Genomic DNA, 19,042 nt, shown 5'->3' with positions numbered 1-19,042 from the left:
GGAAGTTCCCCGGGGGACGGGAAAGGATGCCCAGGGTTCCAGAGGAAGGTTGAGGCAGACCAAGAAAGAAAGCGGCAAGGCCGAGGAAGAGTCTGGGTTCTCACGGCGGAGGTCAGTGCTTTCTCCGCAGCCCTCGCGCGTGACCCGGGCGGGTCCCCTGGTTTCCACCTAGGGTGAGTGTCTCTCCCGCTCTGGGGCACCCTAAAGCGGCAGGAAGATTCCCGGGGGACGGGGACAGGCGCCCACGGTTCCAGGGAGAGGTTGAGGCAGGCCGCGGACAAAAAGCGGGGAGGTTGAAGAAACGGCTGGGGTCTCCAGGCGGAGGTCCGTGCCTTTCCCGCAGCCCCTGCACCCGACCCGCTCGGGGGTTCTTGGAGTCCCTGGTTCTCACCCAGAGTGTGTGTCTCTCCTGCAGGGGGCACCCCAAAGCGGCAAGAAGTCCCCCGGGGGACGGGGACAGGCATCCAGGGTTCCAGGAGGAGGTTAAGGCGGGTCGTGGACCCCAAAGTGACAAGAAGTCCCTCAGGGGACAGAGACAGGCGTCCAGGGTTCCAGGAGGAGGTTAAGGCGGGTCGTGGAAGAAAAGCAGCGAGGTCGAAGAGGTTGGAAGTTCCCGGACTGAGATCATTTTCTTCCCGGCAGCCCCCGCGCCCGACCTGGAGGGGTCATGAAGTCCCTGGCTCCCACCCAGGGTGCGTGTCTCTCCTCCAGGGGGCACCCCAAAGTGACAAGAAGTCCCTCAGGGGACAGAGACAGGCGTCCAGGGTTCCAGGAGGAGGTTAAGGCGGGTCGTGGACCCCAAAGTGACAAGAAGTCCCCCGGGGGACGGGGACAGGCATCCAGGGTTCCAGGAGGAGGTTAAGGCGGGTCGTGGAAGAAAAGCAGCGAGGTCGAAGAGGTTGGAAGTTCCCGGACTGAGATCATTTTCTTCCCGGCAGCCCCTGCGCCCGACCCAGAGGGGTCATGAAGTCCCTGGCTCCCACTCAGGGTGCGTGTCTCTCCCCCCGGGGCACCTCAAAGCGGCAAGAAGTTCCTGGGGATTGGGGACAGGCGCCCAGGGTTCCAGGGAGAGGTTGAGGCAAGATTCGGAAAAAAAGCGGCGAGGCCAAAGAAGGGGCTGGGTTCCCATGACGGAGGTCAGTACCTGTGCAGCAGCTCCTGCACCCCAGCTGGGGGTGGGGGTTCCTAGATTCCCTGGCTCCCCTCCAGGGTGCGTGTCTCTCCAAACGGGGGCATCCCAAAGTGGCAAGAATTTCCGCGGGGGACGGGGACAGGGCCCAGGGGTCCAAGAACCCCGTGGGGTGGGGGTGGGGGCCCAATCCAGGGCGTTGCTGCCCGTGTTGGGGGGCGGGTTGGGTGTGCTATCTGGGGCATCCACTGCCCACGGAGGAGAGTGGGTTGGGGGCGCTATCTGGGGAGGAAGCTGTGAATGCAGCGCAGCCAGGGAAAGGAGGAGTCTTCCCTGCTTCTCCTGCAGAATCTGGAGGGTGCCCTCCTCCTGCTGGGGCCTGAGGCAAGCGTGAGTGGCACCATTGTGTCATTATTAACAAAGCTTGGGTGTGACTATTTGCATATCTTTTTGCTTGTTTTTTGTTGGGATAGTCTTGGACTTTTAAAAATTTCATGTATTGGGGAGGGGACAAAAGGTATAATAGGCCTCCTGATTCCCTTGCCTGTTCTATTTCTTTTTCCAGTTTGGTTTTTCTTCGTCCTATCATTTTCTTCTTCCTCTTCATTTTTTTTTTTTTTTTTTTTTTTTTTTTTTTTTTTTTTTTTGAGACGGAGTCTCGCTTTGTCGCCCAGGCTGGAGTGCAGTGGCGGGATCTCAGCTCACTGCAAGCTCCGCCTCCCGGGTTTACGCCATTCTCCTGCCTCAGCCTCCCGAGTAGCTGGGACTACAGGCGCCCACCACCTCGCCCGGCTAGTTTTTTGTATTTTTTAGTAGAGACGGGGTTTCACCATATTAGCCAGGATGGTCTCGATCTCCTGACCTCGTGATCCGCCCGTCTCGGCCTCCCAAAGTGCTGGGATTACAGGCTTGAGCCACCGCGCCCGGCCCCTCTTCATTTTTTTATGCTCTTGCTTCTGTTTCTTGTATCATGTGGAGAGAGGAGTGGGAGATAGAGGTGAGGCCCTCCCTAGAGACAATTGGGTCACCAAGGAAGGCTGATGCATTTTCTAATGATAATTTTTCATTGGTGAGATGTGTGCACAGTGACCCTGCCTAGGTGTCCAAAAGCCTTCTTGTCTATGTTGTGACTCCAGGCCCAGGAGGTAACACCTCTTGTGTAGAAGAACCTGTCCTGGAAACATCTGTCCTGAGAGCACCCAATGGCACATTAGGGAGCTGAGAGCAACTGAGTCAGGAGAGACAATGGCCAGCCCCTCCCAGGAGTCCTGTCTCAGGCAGACGCTGGCCCATAGCCCAGGGGCTGACACGGACATCTTCTCCAAGCCACTGTGGGCAGGTGTTGCCAGGGCAGTGTGGTGTTGGATGACGCTGAAGCTGCTGCACAGCCTGAGGTATTCCTCTCTGACAGACTGAGGGCCAGGTACTGCACAGCCTGAGGTGTTTATCTCCACCAGACCGAAGGCCAAGCCCAGGACAGCTCCCCATCCCCTGCTATGACAAGGCCCCACTTGTTCCACAACCTGACTCCATGAACCCATCCCCCAGGTCCCTGAGTATGCCAAGCTCTAGGCCTGGTGAGCACTGGTCTCTCTGTGCTGCAGACACGCACTTGCCTAGGGACCTCCTCCTCACCTTCAGGCAGGGGGTGACCTTTTCCTGCCCTTCATGCCGGTCACACCCACGTTCTGTGATGCTGAAGTCAAGCAGGGAAGCAGCAGAGAAGGCGTGGAGATCGACAAGTGCCGCAGCAGGGTCTGAAAGAAGCTCTGGGGTCCACAGGGTTATTGGCCAGATGTCCAGAGAGCGACTCCGGGGTCCTGGTCTCCAAGGGAGAAGAGGGGTTGGGGAGAGGCCTTTGATCAGGCGTGTGGCCCCTGCTCTTCCTGAGCAGGTCGGGCAGCCGGTGAGTGCCTGGCTAATGCAGTTCCCACTGGGCCACACTGCCGGGAGGAGAGCGTGGCCTCTTTCCCAGCTGTTTTCCATCCAAGATGCACAGAGAGCAGGCCCGAGATGCAGGTCACAGCCAAAGCAAGTGGCAGGTGGTGCTGCTTCCCAGGGGACGTTGCTGTGGCTGTTCTGTGGCTTTGAGATGCTTGGGGTGCCCACCTGGAGCTGTGAGCCGTCCTGGCAGGCCTGGGAGGGCAGCAAGGGTGCTTGTGAAAGTTCCCTTTTCTTGAATTAAACAGAATCTTCCCATGTCCACTCTCCAGTACTCTTTTCTGTTGTCCCCAGACAGTGCCGGCAGAGGCCACACACCATCTGAATCTGGCCACACACACTCACTGCAGGGTCCTGGCCTGAGAAGGCATGAGGCCAGCATCCCTCACTTTAGGACTGGGAAACCAGTTGCCATGTTTCCAAAAGAGCTGAGACAGTTGCCACTTCCTGTCACCCAAGCCTGGCCTCTGCACCTTACTTTCCTTTTGGGGCCTCAGTACCTTCTTCCTACCTTAGCACCTCTGTCCTCCAAAATGAGGACGAGGAGGGATGGAGATGTCAAGAGGCCGCCCAGGTTCCAGGCTCCTGTCCTAGCCACTGCCCATCCTTGGCTGTCACTGTCCCAGCCTCCCAGCTGAACTCCCTGGCACCTACTGACCTGTAGCCACCTGAACTTGGGCCTGTCTGCACCTCTGCTTCTTGTGGGCTAAGCGCAGATGGGACTTGGAGAGCTGCAAGCTGAGGAAGAAGGCAGGTGCATCTCTGGGTCCCTTCTCACCCAGTTGAGGCCTTCCACGATGCAGTCCCCAGTCAGGGACAGCCCAACCTCTCTCAAGACCCTGTGTCCACAAACCGTTTCCTCTGAATTCCATTCCTTGGGCCCGGAGCCTGCACTCAACTGCGCAGTGGACCCTCTCAAGGGCCAGTATGGGGACCACATCTGGCAACCATGAGAGAGGCTGCAGGAGATGGACCTGAGTGAGCTCTGCGCCAGGACAAGGCCCTGCCAATGCTGTTGGAGAAGGAGTGACTGTGCTGAGAGAAGAGAGAGGATGCTGCCATGATATGGCAGAGTCGGTCTGCAGTCAGCGCTTGGAGGATGAGGCCCCAGGTCCCACCTCTAGCCTGCTCCAAAGGCCAAGCAGGCAGAATCCGAAGAATCTGGGGGTTTCCCTCTACCCCTGCCTCACCTGGCTGAGGGATAGAGGCAGACTGGACAGTACTGCCCTCAGCCCTGGTGCCTGCCACGCAGGCTGGGAAGAGCACCCCTCATCTTACGCATCTAGCCAGCCAAGAACTCCAGGCTCCATGTCCCACCAGGGTGGGCAGAGCAGTCGAATAGAGCAGGCCCAGTGCCCACACTGGCAAGGGCATCCGCCTCTGGAGGAGCTGTGGGGACCAGATCATCCAGAGCACCCTCCCCTGGCTCTCCGTTGCTGGGAAGGCCCTGTCCAAGCTTCTGCTCTCCTGCTGTCTGAGCTCAGTGGTGAGTGGCATCCAAGAGTCCCACAGAGACAGCCCCGGGGCCACTGTGGGCTGCTGTAATCCCCAGAGCTGAGCTCCATGAGCTTGGGAGGGGGGCTGGCGGAGGCTCCCTTAGGAAGAGACATTGGCAGGTGAGGGTTGATTTGGGCAGGGAAGACCCAGGCCAGGTGCTTGATGTGAGCCCAGCAAGTTTGAGGGCCTTGGGGGAAGGTGCTTGTGGCTTCTGGAGACTCGGGTCAGGGGAGAGGAATCCAGGGTCACAGGGAGTCATGTTTGGGGCAGCCAGCTTGATATATCCAGCCTCGTGTCCCCTGGCCACTTCCCTGCCACCGTCCCTCAGCAGGAAGAGCTCTTTCATTACTTTTCATTTTCATTTTTTCCCTTCCGTTTACATTATTTGGGTTTGTTTCATTGTGGGGTTTTCCCCCTATCTTTTTTTCTTTTCTGCATCTTGACTTACTTAAGGTTCTTGTTGTAGATTTCGGCTGTTAGCAGTTGTTCAGATGCATAGCGTGGGAGCATTTTCTCCGGTCATGTGGCTGTGTGTTTATTCTGCTGGCAGTTTCTTTTCTGTGCCCCAGCTCTGTGGATCTTTAGACCCAACGTGCGCATTTCGCTGCTTCTTGAATTGCTTTTGGAGGCTGAGCCGTGTAAATGCTTTGGGAAAGCCCATGTGGAGAAGATTATTTTCCAGGTTTTCTTGTAGGATTTTTGTAGTTTGAGGTCTTCCATTGAACTCTTTCGTTCATCTTGAGTTAATTTTTGTGTGGTGACAGGTAGGGTTCCAGTGTTATTTGAGGTATTTTAGGGGACAGTGATGTGGAGAACCCACTCTTTTACCTGTTAGTTTCATGTGTCCTTACCCAAAGTGACCTTTAAGGTTATTTGCCCAATTTTTTTTTTTTTTTTTTTTTTGAGACGGAGTCTGGCTCTGTCACCCAGGCTGGAGTGCAGTGGCGCGATCTCGGCTCACTGCAAGCTCCGCCTCCCGGGTTTACGCCATTCTCCTGCCTCAGCCTCCCGAGTAGCTGGGACTACAGGCGCCGGCCACCTCGCCCGGCTAGTTTTTTGTATTTTTTAGTAGAGACGGGGTTTCACCGTGTTAGCCAGGATGGTCTCGATCTCCTGACCTCGTGATCCGCCCGTCTCGGCCTCCCAAAGTGCTGGGATTACAGGCTTGAGCCACCGCACCCGGCCTTATTTGCCCAATTTTGGTTGGTGGGGGGGGGGGGAGAGAGAGAGAGAGAGAGAGAGAGAGATTTTTCTTCCTTAGTAAACTGTGTTTCTGGTGAATATTCAATATGAACCTCCCTCAGATATGTGATTACTTATCATTTTCTCCCAGTTTGTAGGAGGCCTGCTGTTTTGCTTCATTTAAAAAAAATCCCTTGAAGAAGCTCTTCAGTTTTTTTGTGTTCTGACGCGTTTACTTTTCCTTTTGTTGGTAGTGATTTTTTGTCCAATCAAGAGAAAAATTAATTTGGGATTCATTCCTGTGGCAGTGTTTTCCTTCTGTGTTTCTTTCATCTTCTTTTCTATTTGCATCTTTTCTATTTGCACATGCGTGTAGGTTCAGGTTTCCAAAAGGTAATGCTCACCCTAAGTTTTCTCGTGGAAGTTTTATACTTGCAAGTGTCCTGTTTGGATTTTGAAAAAATTTTGAATGGGATTTTTGTGTGGCGTGGAACACGAAGAATTTATTTCATTCTATTGTATGTGGATTTCCAGTTTTCTCGAAATCATTTACTGAATTGACTAGCCATTTTCCATTTTGTGTTTTGGGGGCTTTTTTGAGAAATGTGTTGACTTATACATTCAGGTTCATTTCTTGGCTGCCAAATTGTGTCCATCGGCAAATGGTTCTATTTTTATGACTCCCGTATTGTTTAGATAACTACAGCTTTTCAATATAATTTGACATTGGGAAGAGTTAGGCCTCCAGCCACATTCGTATTTCTGAGAACTGCTTTAGATCTTTAGGGACTTTGATGGTTCTGTGTGTATGTTAGTATTGCTTATTTCCAGTTTTAAAATTTGTTTTGTAATACATGTCCAAAATGAGGGGGCATGGTGGGATCTTTTCCTACTTGTATACATTGAGGAATGATGGAATCAGGGTGTTTGTCGTGTCTGTTCCCATGTGTACTTTTTATTTCTATGTGTTGTGAACCTTCAGTGTCCTTCTTTCTAGCTATATTAAAACAGAGGCTGCCATATTGGTACCACCAGTCACCCTGCTGTGGAGCGCATCAGCAGAATTCACTCCTGCCCTGAACCGCAGCTCTGCACCTGTTACCAATGACTGCCCATTCCCTCTCCTCCCCACTGCCTCCGATAACCACTATTGTACCTTCACCTTCGATTAGATTCTTTCTTTTAGTTTCCACATGGTTGAAATGAGATAACAGTGTTTGTCTTTCTCTGCCTAGCTGATTTCATTTAACTTAATGTCTTCCAGGATCATCTGGGTTGCTGCAAATGACCTCAGGCCATGAATTTTTAGGGATAGGGCATATTTCATTGTGTCTGTGTGCTGAAGTTCCTTCATTGCTCTATCAGTTGATGGACAGGTTAGGTTGATTTGGTTGATTTTCATACCTTGGCTACTGTGAGTAGTGCTTCCCTAAACCTATTGCTTCAATATACTGTTTTCATTTTCACTAAGCATATACTCACTATTGGAATTTGTAGATGAAATGGTGGTCTCTTATTTGGTTGTATTTATTCTAATTAGAGTAAGTTGGTATCTGAGTGTGATTTTTATTTACAGTTTTGAGATGACTAGTGATATTGAGAACCAAATTTTTTACCTGCTAGTGGATTTCCTATCTTTTCAGAAATGTCTCTTCAGGGTCTAAGCCCAGTTTTGACTGGGATACTTGAGTTTTTGTGTTTAGCTCCTTAGTAGTGTTGGTTTCCGCTGCATGTCAGTTAACAACCCCTTTCAGATACAGGATTTCTCATCATGTCCTTTCTGTCAGAAGAATGTCTTCTCACTGTTGGTTGGTGCATTGTTTTCGTTACTGTGCGGTATTTCTTCAGGGGTGTGTGTACGTCTTTTTTTTTTTTTTTTTAAGTTTGCAGTGATTATTTTTGTTAGCTAAGGTCCAGGAAAAAAAAAAAAAAAGAACTTTCAACTCATGTTATTGAAAGTGAGCGCTGTCCTTCTATTTTTTTTTTCCTAATTCTTGTTTGCTTTTACATCCTGTGAACATAGATTCATTTGGGTTTGCCTAAACTTAAGCTCAGGCTGTGTCTTCCTTTGGGAGTTTCATGCTTTCAGGACTTTTGTTTAGGTCTTTTATTTCTTTCAAGGTAATGTTTGTGTGTTTTGCAACAGTAATGTCCTACTTCATTCATTTTTATGTAGATTGCTAGTTTATTCAGAATTACTGATTGAATAGACTGGCTGTTTCCAAATGTTTTGTCTTTTAGGTGTTCTTTTGAAAAATGTGTTGACTGCATACTCATTTACGTTTAGTTTTTGGCTGCCTAATTATGTCCATAGGTGGGTGCATGTCCATTTTTATGCCACTACCTCATTTTTTAAATAAGGATAGCTCTTAAAAGTGATTTGATATCTGGGAATGTGAGGCCTGCAAGGGAGTTTGTATTTTCTAGGATTGCTTTGCATATTCAGGGTCTTTGGTGGTTTCTGATGTATTTTAGCATGAGAGTGGTTAGCCTGAAAGTGATAGATAAAATGATGGTTGTGTTTTTAATTTTTCGGGGAATATCCAACTGGTTTTAGTGACATGTATACTAACTTACATTCCTATCAAGTGTGGATGAAACTTCCCCACTCTGGAAATCCTCACCAGTGTTTGTCTTTCAGGTATTACATTTTTGGTAATATTCATTCTAGTTAGAGTGACATGGTATTTGAGTTGTTCTGGTTTACATAATTTTGTGATTACTTATTTTAACCAAGTGTTTGTAAACTTGTTATTATTTTATGTGTTATTTGCTGAAAAGTTTATTTAGGTTCCTCTCCTAATGTTGGTTAGGTCAGTAGTTTCTCTTTCATTTTGTTTTGTTTCATTTTTTTGCCTGTTGGTAGTGTTTGTTGCTTATGCTTTTTGTTTTTTTTGTCTGTTTCTTTGTTTTTGAGATGGAGTTTTGCTCTGTTGCCCAGGCTGGAGTGCAGTAGTGTAGTCTCAGCTCACTGCAACCTCTGCCTCCTGGGTTCAGGTGATTCTCCTGCCTCAGCCTCCCATGTAGCTGGGATTACAGGCGTGCACCACCACACCCAGCTAAGTTTTGTATTTTTAGTAGAGACAGGGTTTCAGCATATTGGCCAGGCTGGTTTTGAACTCCTGATCTCAGGTTCATCTACCCACCTTGGCCTCCCAAAGTGCTGGGATTATAGGCATGAGCCATAATACTCGGCCAGTTGCTTACCCTTTTTTGAAAAGAACTGCTCATCAGCTGCATGTTTTCCCATACTTTCTTATCATTTTTTTTTTGGATTTTTAAAATTTTATTTATTGTTTTCTTCCTTGCCCACAAGACATGGAATTTGGTGTAGTCCCACATGTGTATAATTTTTTTTTTGCCTGTGATGTTGGTAACTGATCAAGAACAAGAAAATCATGAGCATGCCATTCGGTGTTAATAAGGGTTTTTTCCCCCTCGTTTTTATCTTTGTTGTTTTGTAAACTGTGAGTGTAGATCCAGGTTGACGTACATATACCCACACCCTGTGTCTTATAGAAGAGGGTTTCAAGTTTTGTATTATATGTCTTTAATTACTACTGAGTGCATTATTATATATCTTGCACAATAAGGTTTCTCTTTCATTATTTTGCATAGGAATATTCAGTTTTCAGAATGATTTATTAAACAGACTCTCTCTTCCCCGTTGTGTTCTTTTAACAAATGTGCTCAGTAAGGCCAGGCACAGTGGCTCACGCCTGTAATCCCAGCACGTTGGGGGGCCGAGGCAGGCAGATCACGACGTCAGGAGATGGAGACCATCCTGGCTAACACAGTGAAACCCTGTCTGTAGTAAAAATGCAAAAAATTAGCCGGGCAGGGTGGCGGGCACCTGTAGTCCCAGCTACTCGGGAGACTGAGGCAGGAGACTGGAATGAACCCGGGAGGCGGAGCTTGCAGTGAGCTGAGATCACGCCACTGCACTCCAGCCTGGGCAACAGAGTGAGACTCCATCTGAAAACAAAAAAAAAGAAAAGAAAAGTGTGTTCCCGGGGCCGGGCGCGGTGGCTCAAGCCTGTAATCCCAGCACTTTGGGAGGCCGAGGCGGGCGGATCACAAGGTCAGGAGATCGAGACCATCCTGGCTAACACCGTGAAACCCCGTCTCTACTAAAAAAAAAAAAAAACAAAAAAAACCCAAAAAGCTAGCCGGGTGAGGTGGCGGGCGCCTGTAGTCCCAGCTACTCGGGAGGCTGAGGCAGGAGAATGGTGTGAACCCGGGAGGCAGAGCTTGCAGTGAGCCGAGATCGTGCCACTGCACTCCAGCCCGGGGCACAAAGCAAGACTCAGTCTAAAAAAAAAAAAAAAAAAAAAAAGTGTGTTCCCTACATATCATGTTATGTTGGGTATTTGGCTACCTCATTCTGTCCCTTAGGTGATTGTTTCTTGTTTGTGACAGTCATGGATTGTTTGGATAACTACAGGTTGTTTTTTCAGTTATTATTTCCTTTGCTTCTAACCTTGGATTTTTTCTTTCTTTTCTTTTCTTTTTTTTTTTCCTTTTTTTAACGGAGTCTTGCTTTGTTGCCAAGGCCGGAGTGCAGTGGCACGATCTCAGCTCACTGTGACCTCCACCTCCTGGGTTCAAGCAGTTCTCCTGCCTCAGCCTCCCAAGTAGCTCGGACTACAGGCGCCCGCCACCACGCCTGGCTAGTTTTTGTATTTTTAGTAGAGACGGGGTTTCACCATATTGGCCAGGGTTCTCTCGAACTCCTGACCTTGTGATCTGCCCGCCTTGGCCTTCCAAAGTTCTGGGATTACAGGCATGAGCCACAGTGCCCAGCATTACCTTGGATTTTTCTTTTCATGCTTTCTACTCTCATTATTTTAAAATGTACATAGTCAAGTTAGTTCCATCTGTTGATTGTATGACGCTAAGTCTTGGGGTCCCAACAGCCCCGTAACCCAGGCAGCAAGCAGAGGGCCAACAGGGTGGGCCCTCAGCACACGCTCCCTCTCCTTTTTTTGGGGGGGGGTCTGGTGGTCATTCCAGGTGTCTGTTGTTCTCTTTTTTATGTTTCAGTGCATTCAAAATTTAGCTTCTGCTTATAAATGAGAACCCGTGACATTTGGTTTTCTATTTGGGCCTCAGTTCACTTATGACAGTCACCTGCAGTTTCCATCTTCTGTTCTCAGGTGATCCTCCCACCTCAGCCTCTGGATTAGATAGGACTACAGGTGCCCGCTACCACATCCAGCTAATTTTTGTGCAGTTGTAGAGATGGGATTTCACCATTTTGTCCAGGCTGGTCTTGAATTCTGAACTGAAGTGATCCACCTGCCTCGGCTTCCCAAAGTTCTAGAATAACATGTGTGAGCCACTGTGCTGGCCTCTCATCCACTGTTGATGGCTAGGTTGATTCCGTGTCTTTGACATTGTGAATAACACTGCCATGAACATACGAGTGCCTGTGTCTTCTGGATAGAAGGATTGATTTTCCTTTGGGTAGATGCACAGGAGAGGGCTTACTGGGTGAGATGGTAGTTCTGTTTTCAGCTCTTTGAGAAATCCCCAATCTGCTTTCGACAGTGTCTGTACTAGTTTTCATCCCCCTGAAAGTGTACCAGCGTTTCTTTTCCTCAGCTGCCTCTCCAGCGTGTGTTCTTTGCCTGTGTGGTCCTCACCCTTGTGACCTGCATGGGATGGCATCTCATCATGCTTTTGATTGGCAGCTCTCTGATGAGTGAGTTTGAGCATGTTTTCCTATTTGTTGGTTGCTTGCACATCGACTTTTGAGAAGTGTGTGTTCACATCCCTTGCCCGTTTATTAATGGGATATTCTTTTTCTGTTTATTCCTGTGGTTGACTTGTTAAAGGGCCTTGTAGATTCTGCATGTTGGACATTGGTCAGATGCACAGTTTGGGAACGTGTTCTCCCATTCTGTACGCTGTCTGTTAACTCTGTGCGTAGTCTCTCTTGCCGTGCAGCACCTCTTTGAGATATTAGGTCTGCCTTGTCAATTTTTGTTTTTGTTGCCATTGTTCTTCAGGATTTAGCCATCTAAATGCTTTGCCAAAGCCAATGTGAAGAAAGATATTTCACAAATATTCTAGTAAGATTTTAACAGCTTGAGCTTTTATGTTGAAATCTTTCATTCATCTTGAGTTCCTCTTTGTGTCTGGTGAAAGGTAAGAGCCCGGTGTTATTCTTCTGCACATGGCTAGCAGCTTATTTCAGCACCATTGGTTGAATATGGCGTCCTTTTCCCTTTGCTTACTTTTGTGGATTCTGTGTTAGATCAGAGAGTTTTCAGTGTGTGGGTTTACTTCTTGGTCCTCTTTTGCATTCCACTGCTCTGTGTGGAAGTTCGTCCCTAGCATTTCCATGAAATTTGAAATTGGGGAGTGTGATATATCCGACGTAGTCTGGATGTTTCAGGATTGCTGAGGATGAAACTCAGGGCCCTTTATGGTCCCACGTGAATATTAGCATCATGTATTTATAGTTCTTTCAACAAATGTGTTAGGAACAATACAATGAGAGGTTAGAGTGTAAAGAAACAATACAAGGAGAGGGTAAAGGAACAATACAATGAGAGGGTAGAGTGGGGCGTTACGGTCCATGCATACACTGTGGAATGATGAAATCAGGGTATTTAGTGTTTCTGTTGCCTTTTCCCATTGTTTGTTCTCTTGTGGTGAGAACCTTCAGTATCCTCCTTTCATTCTGCTTTGAATGTGGTATGGATTTTGAATGGGGCATGGATGGACTCAACTTGATAATTCCTCCAATGAATCCCATGAGATTTTCAAAAACTTTCACTTTAGATTCATGGGGTACATGTGCAGGTTTGTTACGTGGGGATATTGTACGACGCTAAGGTCTGGGGTATGAATGATTCCGCAGGACCCAGGTACAACGCAATAGGTGGATTTTCAGTACTTGTCCCTTCACGTGATGAACATACAGTTGCAAGTGTCTTTTTTTTTGGAATGACGTATCTTCCTTTGCAGATATACCCAGTCATGGGATTGCTGGGTTGAATGGTAGTTCTTTTCTAAGTTCTTTGAAAAATCTTCAAACTGCTTTCCATCATGGCTGAACAAATTTACAATCACACCAACAGGGTATAAGTGTTCCCCTGTCTCTATAGCCTTGCCAGCATCTGTTATTTTTTTCCTTTGATGATAGCCATTCTGACTGGTGTGAGATGGTATCTCATGGTGGTTTCAATGTTCATTACTCTGATGATTAGTGATGTTAAGCATTTTTTCCTATGTTTGCTGGGTGATTGTATGTGTTCCTTTGAGAAATGCCCGTTCACATCCTTTGCCCAGTTTTTCACAGGGTTGTTTGCTTTTTGCTTCCAGATTTGTTTAAAGTATCTTATAGATTCTGGATATTAGACCTTTGTCAGATGCAGTTTGTGAACATTTTTTCCCATTCTGTAGGCTGGCTGTTTACTCTGTTGAGTTTCTTTTCCTGTGTGGAAGCTCTTTAGTTTAATTAGGTCACAGTTGTCAATTTTTGGTTTGGTTGCAATTGCTTTTGAGGACGTAGTTGTAAATTCTTCCTCTGGGCTGATGTCCTGAACAGTATTTCCTAGGTTTTCTTCTTCATAGAGCTCTTGTGGTTTGAGGTCTTGCATTTAAATCTTTGATCAGAGATATGCTGGATATAAAGACAGGACTCAACCATATTCAAGAGTTGTCTCACACGTGACAACATCTACAGGCTCCAAGTAAAGGGATGGAGAAATATCTGCCATGCAATCCAAAAAACAAACAAACAAACAAACAAAAAAAAACCAGTAGGACTCACTATTTTTTTTTCTTCATTTTTTTTTCTTTTTTTGAGACAGTGTCTCACTCTGTTGCCCAGGTTGGAGTACAGTGTTGTAATTATGGCTCACTGCAGCCTCAACCTTCTAGGTTCAAGTGATCCTCCCACCTCAGCCTCTCCAGTAGCTGGGACTACAGGTGCACACCTCCACACCAGGCTAAGTTTCCTACTCTTTGGTAGAGATGCATTTTTACCACGTTACCCATACTGGTCTCAAACTCCTGAGCTCAAATGATCCACCTGTCTTGGCCACCCAGAGTGTTGGGATTATAGGCATAAGCCACTATACCTGGCCCGGGAGTTGCTATTCTTTTTTTTTTTTTTCCTTCCTTTCTGAAACGGAGTCTTGCTTTGTCCCCCAGGCTGCAGCACAGTGGCGTGATCTCGGCTCACTGTGACGTCCATCTCCCGGGTTCAAGCGGTTCTCCTGGCACAGCCTCCTGAGTAGCTGAGATGACAGGTGTGTCCCACCACGCCCAGCTAATTTTTGTATTTTTAGTAGTGACGGGGCTTTACCGTGTTGGCCAGGCTGCTCTTTTTTTTTTTTTTTTGAGATGGAGTCTCGCTCTGTCGCCCAGGCTGGAGTGCAGTGACCGAATCTCAGCTCACTGTAGCTGGGACTACAGGCGCCCTCCACCTCGCCCAGCTAGTTTTTTGTATTTTTTTTTAGTAGAGATGGGGTTTCACCGTGTTAGCCAGGATGGTCTCAATCTCCTGACCTTGTGATCCACCCGTCTCGGCCTCCCAAAGTGCTGGGATTACAGGCTTGAGCCACCGCGCCTGGCCCGGGCTGCTCTTGAACTCCTCACCTCAGGTGATCCACCTGCCTTGGCTTCCCAAAGTGCTGAGATTACAGGCATGAGCCGCCGTGCCCAGCTAGGAGTTGTTATTCTAAAATTAAATAGAACAGACTCTAAAACAATCAAAATTAAGTAGGATGATGAAGGCCATTACATAATTATAAAGGGTACAATCCAACAAGAAGACTTACTTATTCCGAATACATATGCACCCAACAATGGAGATTCGGAGGTACTTAGAAACCTGAGATGGAAGGATCACTTGGGTTTGGGAGGTTGAGGCTGCAGTCAACGGTGATTGCACCACTGTACTTCATCCTGCGTGACAGAGTGAGACCCTGTCCAAAAAAAAAAAAAAAAGGAGCTTCACAGGGGGAGGTCCACATGCATAGGTTGGGGAGTTCCTGCTCCCGGGTGTCCCACAACCCACACTTCTACCCTACCTAGACTGGCCTGGGGTGATGCCGACCATGAGGCTGATCATCCTGCACTGTGCACTGTGACTGGCAGGGGGCGCTGAAACAGCCTTTTCTGCCCCCACGTGGTGCGCATGCGTGTTCTCACCACAGCCGCTGCGTGTTGTGCGTGGCGTGGCGTCCATATTGAGTAGAAGGAGAGCATCTCTGGCTCTTTCAGGATCCGCTTGAGAAGGCACCGCTGCGGTTTGGGAACGATTTGGAGACTTGTCCTGGGGAGGAAACAGCTCCTGCCTGTGGCCCTGACTGCCTAGGTGGGAGCTGCATGCAACTCACCTTCTCCCGGGCATTTTTTTTCTACATGGTGAGTACAGAAGCTTGTTTTCTGGAACGTTCCCTGTATTCTCCTCTTCTCCATAGTTTTCCTCTTTCTCTTCTAGTATTTTGGTATTTGTTTTACCATGGGTTTTGTTCCCGGAGGGCTTTTGAGGGTGGCAAGTATAGCAGACTGTGGTATTTTTAGGGTTCGAGGACTTTTTCTGAGGGAACCTGTCCCGTATAGATGGGGAGAGAAGAAAGCCCCAGGAGGAAGGGGAAGCCCGGCCCAGGTGGGAGTTGGGACCAGGCCTGGTGTTTGGCTGCCTCCTGGCCAGGCCTCAGACGGAGGAAGAAAGAGGCCAGCTGCCTCCAGGATTTGATGAATTTTTAAATTTGCCTTCCCGCCTTCGTGTCTGGGACTCTTTCATCCCCCACCCCTGGCCTTCAGGGAAGCCTGTGTCCCCTTCTGTCTGTCTGATCACGACCACCTGACCGGGAGGGAGGGACACCCGGGTGTGAGCCTGACGGGGAGTTGTCCCTGGTGATGGCGATGCTGAGGACCTGGTTCTGTCCATGCTGCTCAGTGTTATGTCCCCTGTGCAGAAATGTCTGTGCTGGGCCCTGCCAACTTTGGGGTTGATGATCTTGTTATTGCTGTTGAGCACTGTTGAGGTATTGCGTATTTTTTGTAACAATCCCTTAGGAGATACATACTTCCCCCAAACTTTCTCCCCATTTGTAGGATTGGTTTTCATTTGGTTCACTGTTTTCTTTCTGTACAGAAGTTTTCCAGTTGAATGTAGCCCCACATGGTTGTTTTTGCTTTTGTTACCTGTGATTTGCTTTCCCAATTTAAAAAATAAATATATTCACAAGCCATTCCCTTCTCGACGAGGTTTTACCCTCTGCTTTCTTTTTTTTTTTTTTCCTCGTTTTTTTCTTTTCCCGTTTCCAACCTGTGAGCCTAGATGCAAGTTGTCCCAAAACTAAGGGCTCCGCCATACCCCACCCCCGTTTTTCTTACAGACGTTTGATGATGATGTATAATTTCAGGTCTTGTGTTTAGGTCTTCAATCCATTTTGAGTTGATTTTTGTGTGTTCTATACCAGAAGGGTCTTATTTCGTTCTTTTTCATATAAACATCAGTTTTCTCAGAACGATTTAATGAAGAAAATCTCCTATCCCCATTGAGGCTTTGTGATCTCTGATACGGTTTTCGTTTGCTTTGGAGGTATACCCAGTAGTGGGATTGCTGGATCATATGGTAGTTGCGTTTTCAGTTTTTTGAGGAATCTACCACTTTTTTTTTTTTTTTTTTTTGGAGACGGGGTCTCACTCTGTCACCCAGGCTAGAGTGTAGTGGTGTGATCTGGGCTCACTGCAAGTCCACCTCCCGGGTTTAAGCAATTTTCCTGCCTCAGCCTCCTGAGTAGCTAGGACTACAGGCACCCGCCACCACGCCTGGCTAATTTTTTGTATTTTTAGCAGAGACGGGGTTTCCTAATTTTTTGTATTTTTAGCAGAGACGGGGTTTCACCGTGTTAACCAGGATGGTCTCGATTTCCTGACCTGGTGATCCGCCTGCCTCGGCCTCCCAAAGTGCTGAGATTACAGGCGTCAGCCGCCGCACGTGGCCTACAACTTTTTTCCATGGTGTGTATCCTAAATTATCTTTACAGCAATAGTGTATAAGATTTCCCTTTTATCCAAATCCACATCAGCATTCTTTTTAATTTTTAAGATATTTTCAGTAACATGTATTCCAGTAGATACGTGTGGGATGGTATCTGAATGTGGTTTTGGAGTACATTCTTTTCTGATGAATAATAATGTGAGGACCTTTTTTCTTACATGTTTGTGCATTTTATGTCATTTATACAGCGATGTCTATTGAGATTTTTTGCCCAATTTTAGTTTGGATATGCATTTTTCATGCTGTTTGGTATTTTTTTTTTCTGTGTTCGTGTTTGATAACAATCAATTATCACTTCTGTGATTCCCTACTATTTTCTCCCCATCTTTTTCTTTCTTTTTCTTTTTCTTTTTTTTTTTTTTTTGTGAGACAGAGCCTCGCTCTGTTACCCAGGCTGGAGTGCAGTGGCGCGATCTCAGCTCACTGGAAGCTCCGCCTACCAGGTTCATGCCATTCTCCTGCCTTAGCCTCCAGAGTAGCTGGGACTACAGGCACCCGCCACCACGCCTGGCTGATTTTTTGTATTTTTAGTAGAAACGGGGTTTCACCGTGTTAGCCAGGATAGTCTCGGTCTCCTGACCTCGTGATCTGCCCGCCTCGGCCTCCCAAAGTGGTGGGATTACAGGCGTGAGTGACTGCGCCCAGCCAATCTTTTTCTTTTTTGAGACAAGTCACCCCCACCCAAGCTGGAGCACAGTGGCAAATCACACGACCATGTGTATTGGAATATTGGCTATCTACACCTTTGAAACTCAATTTGATATCAGGAATTGTGATTCTTCCAACTTAGTTTGTATTTCTCAGGATTCCTTAGATGTTCAGGGCTGTTTGTGGCCCCATGTTAATATTAACATTGTGTATTTACACTTTTGTTTTTTCTTTTTGGATGGAATCTTGCTCTGTCACCAGGCTAGAGTGCAACCTCCACCTCCCAGGTTCAAGCGATTCCCCTGCCTCAGCCTCCCGAGTAGCTGGGGCTAGCTGGGAGTAAGGTGCGTGCCACCACGCCTGGCTAATTTTTTTTTTTTTTTTTTTTTTGTATTTTAGTAGAGACTGGGTGTCTTCATGTTGGCCAGGATGGTCTCAATCTCCTGACCTGGAGATCCACCCACCTGGGCCTCCCAAAGTGCTGGGATTACAGGCGTGAGCCACTGCGCCTGGCCTATACTTCTTCAATGTTTTGTCTATAATAAGGCACATAATCAGAGAGTATACTGGGACATTTTTCTTTTTTTTTTTTTTTTTTTTTTTTTTGAGACGGAGTCTCGCTCTGTCGCCCAGGCTGGAGTGCAGTGGCCGGATCTCAGCTCACTGCAAGCTCCGCCTCCCGGGTTCACGCCATTCTCCGGCCTCAGCCTCTCGAGTAGTTGGGACTACAGGTGCCTGCCACCTCGCCCGGCTAGTTTTTTTTGTATTTTTTAGTAGAGACGGGGTTTCACTGTGCTAGCCAGGATGGTCTCGATCTCCTGACCTCGTGATCCGCCCGTCTCGGCCTCCCAAAGTGCTAGGATTACAGGCTTGAGCCACCGCGCCCGGCCTGGGACATTTTTCTTAACTGGGACTTTTTTGTTTTTGTTTCTGTTTATTTTGAGACAGAGTTCCGCTCTGTTGCCCAGGCTGGAGTGCAGCGGCATGATCTTGGCTTCCTGCAACCTTTGTCTCCCAGGTTCAAGTGATTTTTGTGCCTCTGCCCCCCAAGTAGCTAGAATTACAAGTGTGTGCCATCATGCCCAGCTAATTTTTGTATTTTTTAGTACAGGCGGGGTTTTGCTATATTCACCAGGATGGTCTCCAACTTCTGGCCTCAGATGATCTGCCCACCTCAGCCTCCCAAGGTGCTGGGATTACACACATGAACCACCTTGCCTAGACTCATCCTCATACAGGAAAATAGTTTCCTGTATGACATCAGACATATTTCCTCGTATGTCTGATGTCATGCAGCGTGGGTCTCTCCCTAGCAGACTCGTTTCATTTTACCTAATTGTTTTCCAGGTTTCTCCAAGTGGTTGCAGATGACATGATTTTCTGAAGTGTTACAGCTGAAGTGTGTTTCCTTGTGTATATATACTGTGGTTCCTTTATCCATTCATCTGTGGATAGACAGGTAGGTTGATTCTGCATCTTGGCTGTTGTGACTAGTGCTTCAGGACACATGAAAAGGCAGATAACACAGGGATTTCATTTTCTCTAAACGTGTACCCAGTGGTGGGATTGTTAGCTGGAGTGGCAGTTGTACTTTTACCTTTAGTTTTTTATTT

At 47.6% G+C, this 19,042-nt stretch overlaps 1 long non-coding RNA gene across 1 annotated transcript in view; it reads left to right on the top strand.

The window, feature by feature from the left end:
* The first annotated feature begins 927 nt into the window (after nucleotides 1-927).
* LOC106995580 (uncharacterized) overlaps nucleotides 928-19,042 on the top strand; it is an 84,218-nt gene continuing 66,103 nt past the window's right edge. Inside the window, exons 1-2 of the long non-coding RNA XR_013399450.1 lie at nucleotides 928-1,136; nucleotides 18,777-18,888. This is a non-coding gene — a long non-coding RNA (uncharacterized LOC106995580). The remainder of the gene's footprint in view (nucleotides 1,137-18,776; nucleotides 18,889-19,042) is intronic.

The sequence above is a fragment of the Macaca mulatta genome, chromosome 10 (genome assembly GCF_049350105.2).
Source record: "Macaca mulatta isolate MMU2019108-1 chromosome 10, T2T-MMU8v2.0, whole genome shotgun sequence".
Taxonomy (NCBI): domain Eukaryota; kingdom Metazoa; phylum Chordata; class Mammalia; order Primates; family Cercopithecidae; genus Macaca; species Macaca mulatta.
Note: the sequence above shows the minus strand (reverse complement) of the source record. Positions and strands in the feature narration are given on the sequence as shown.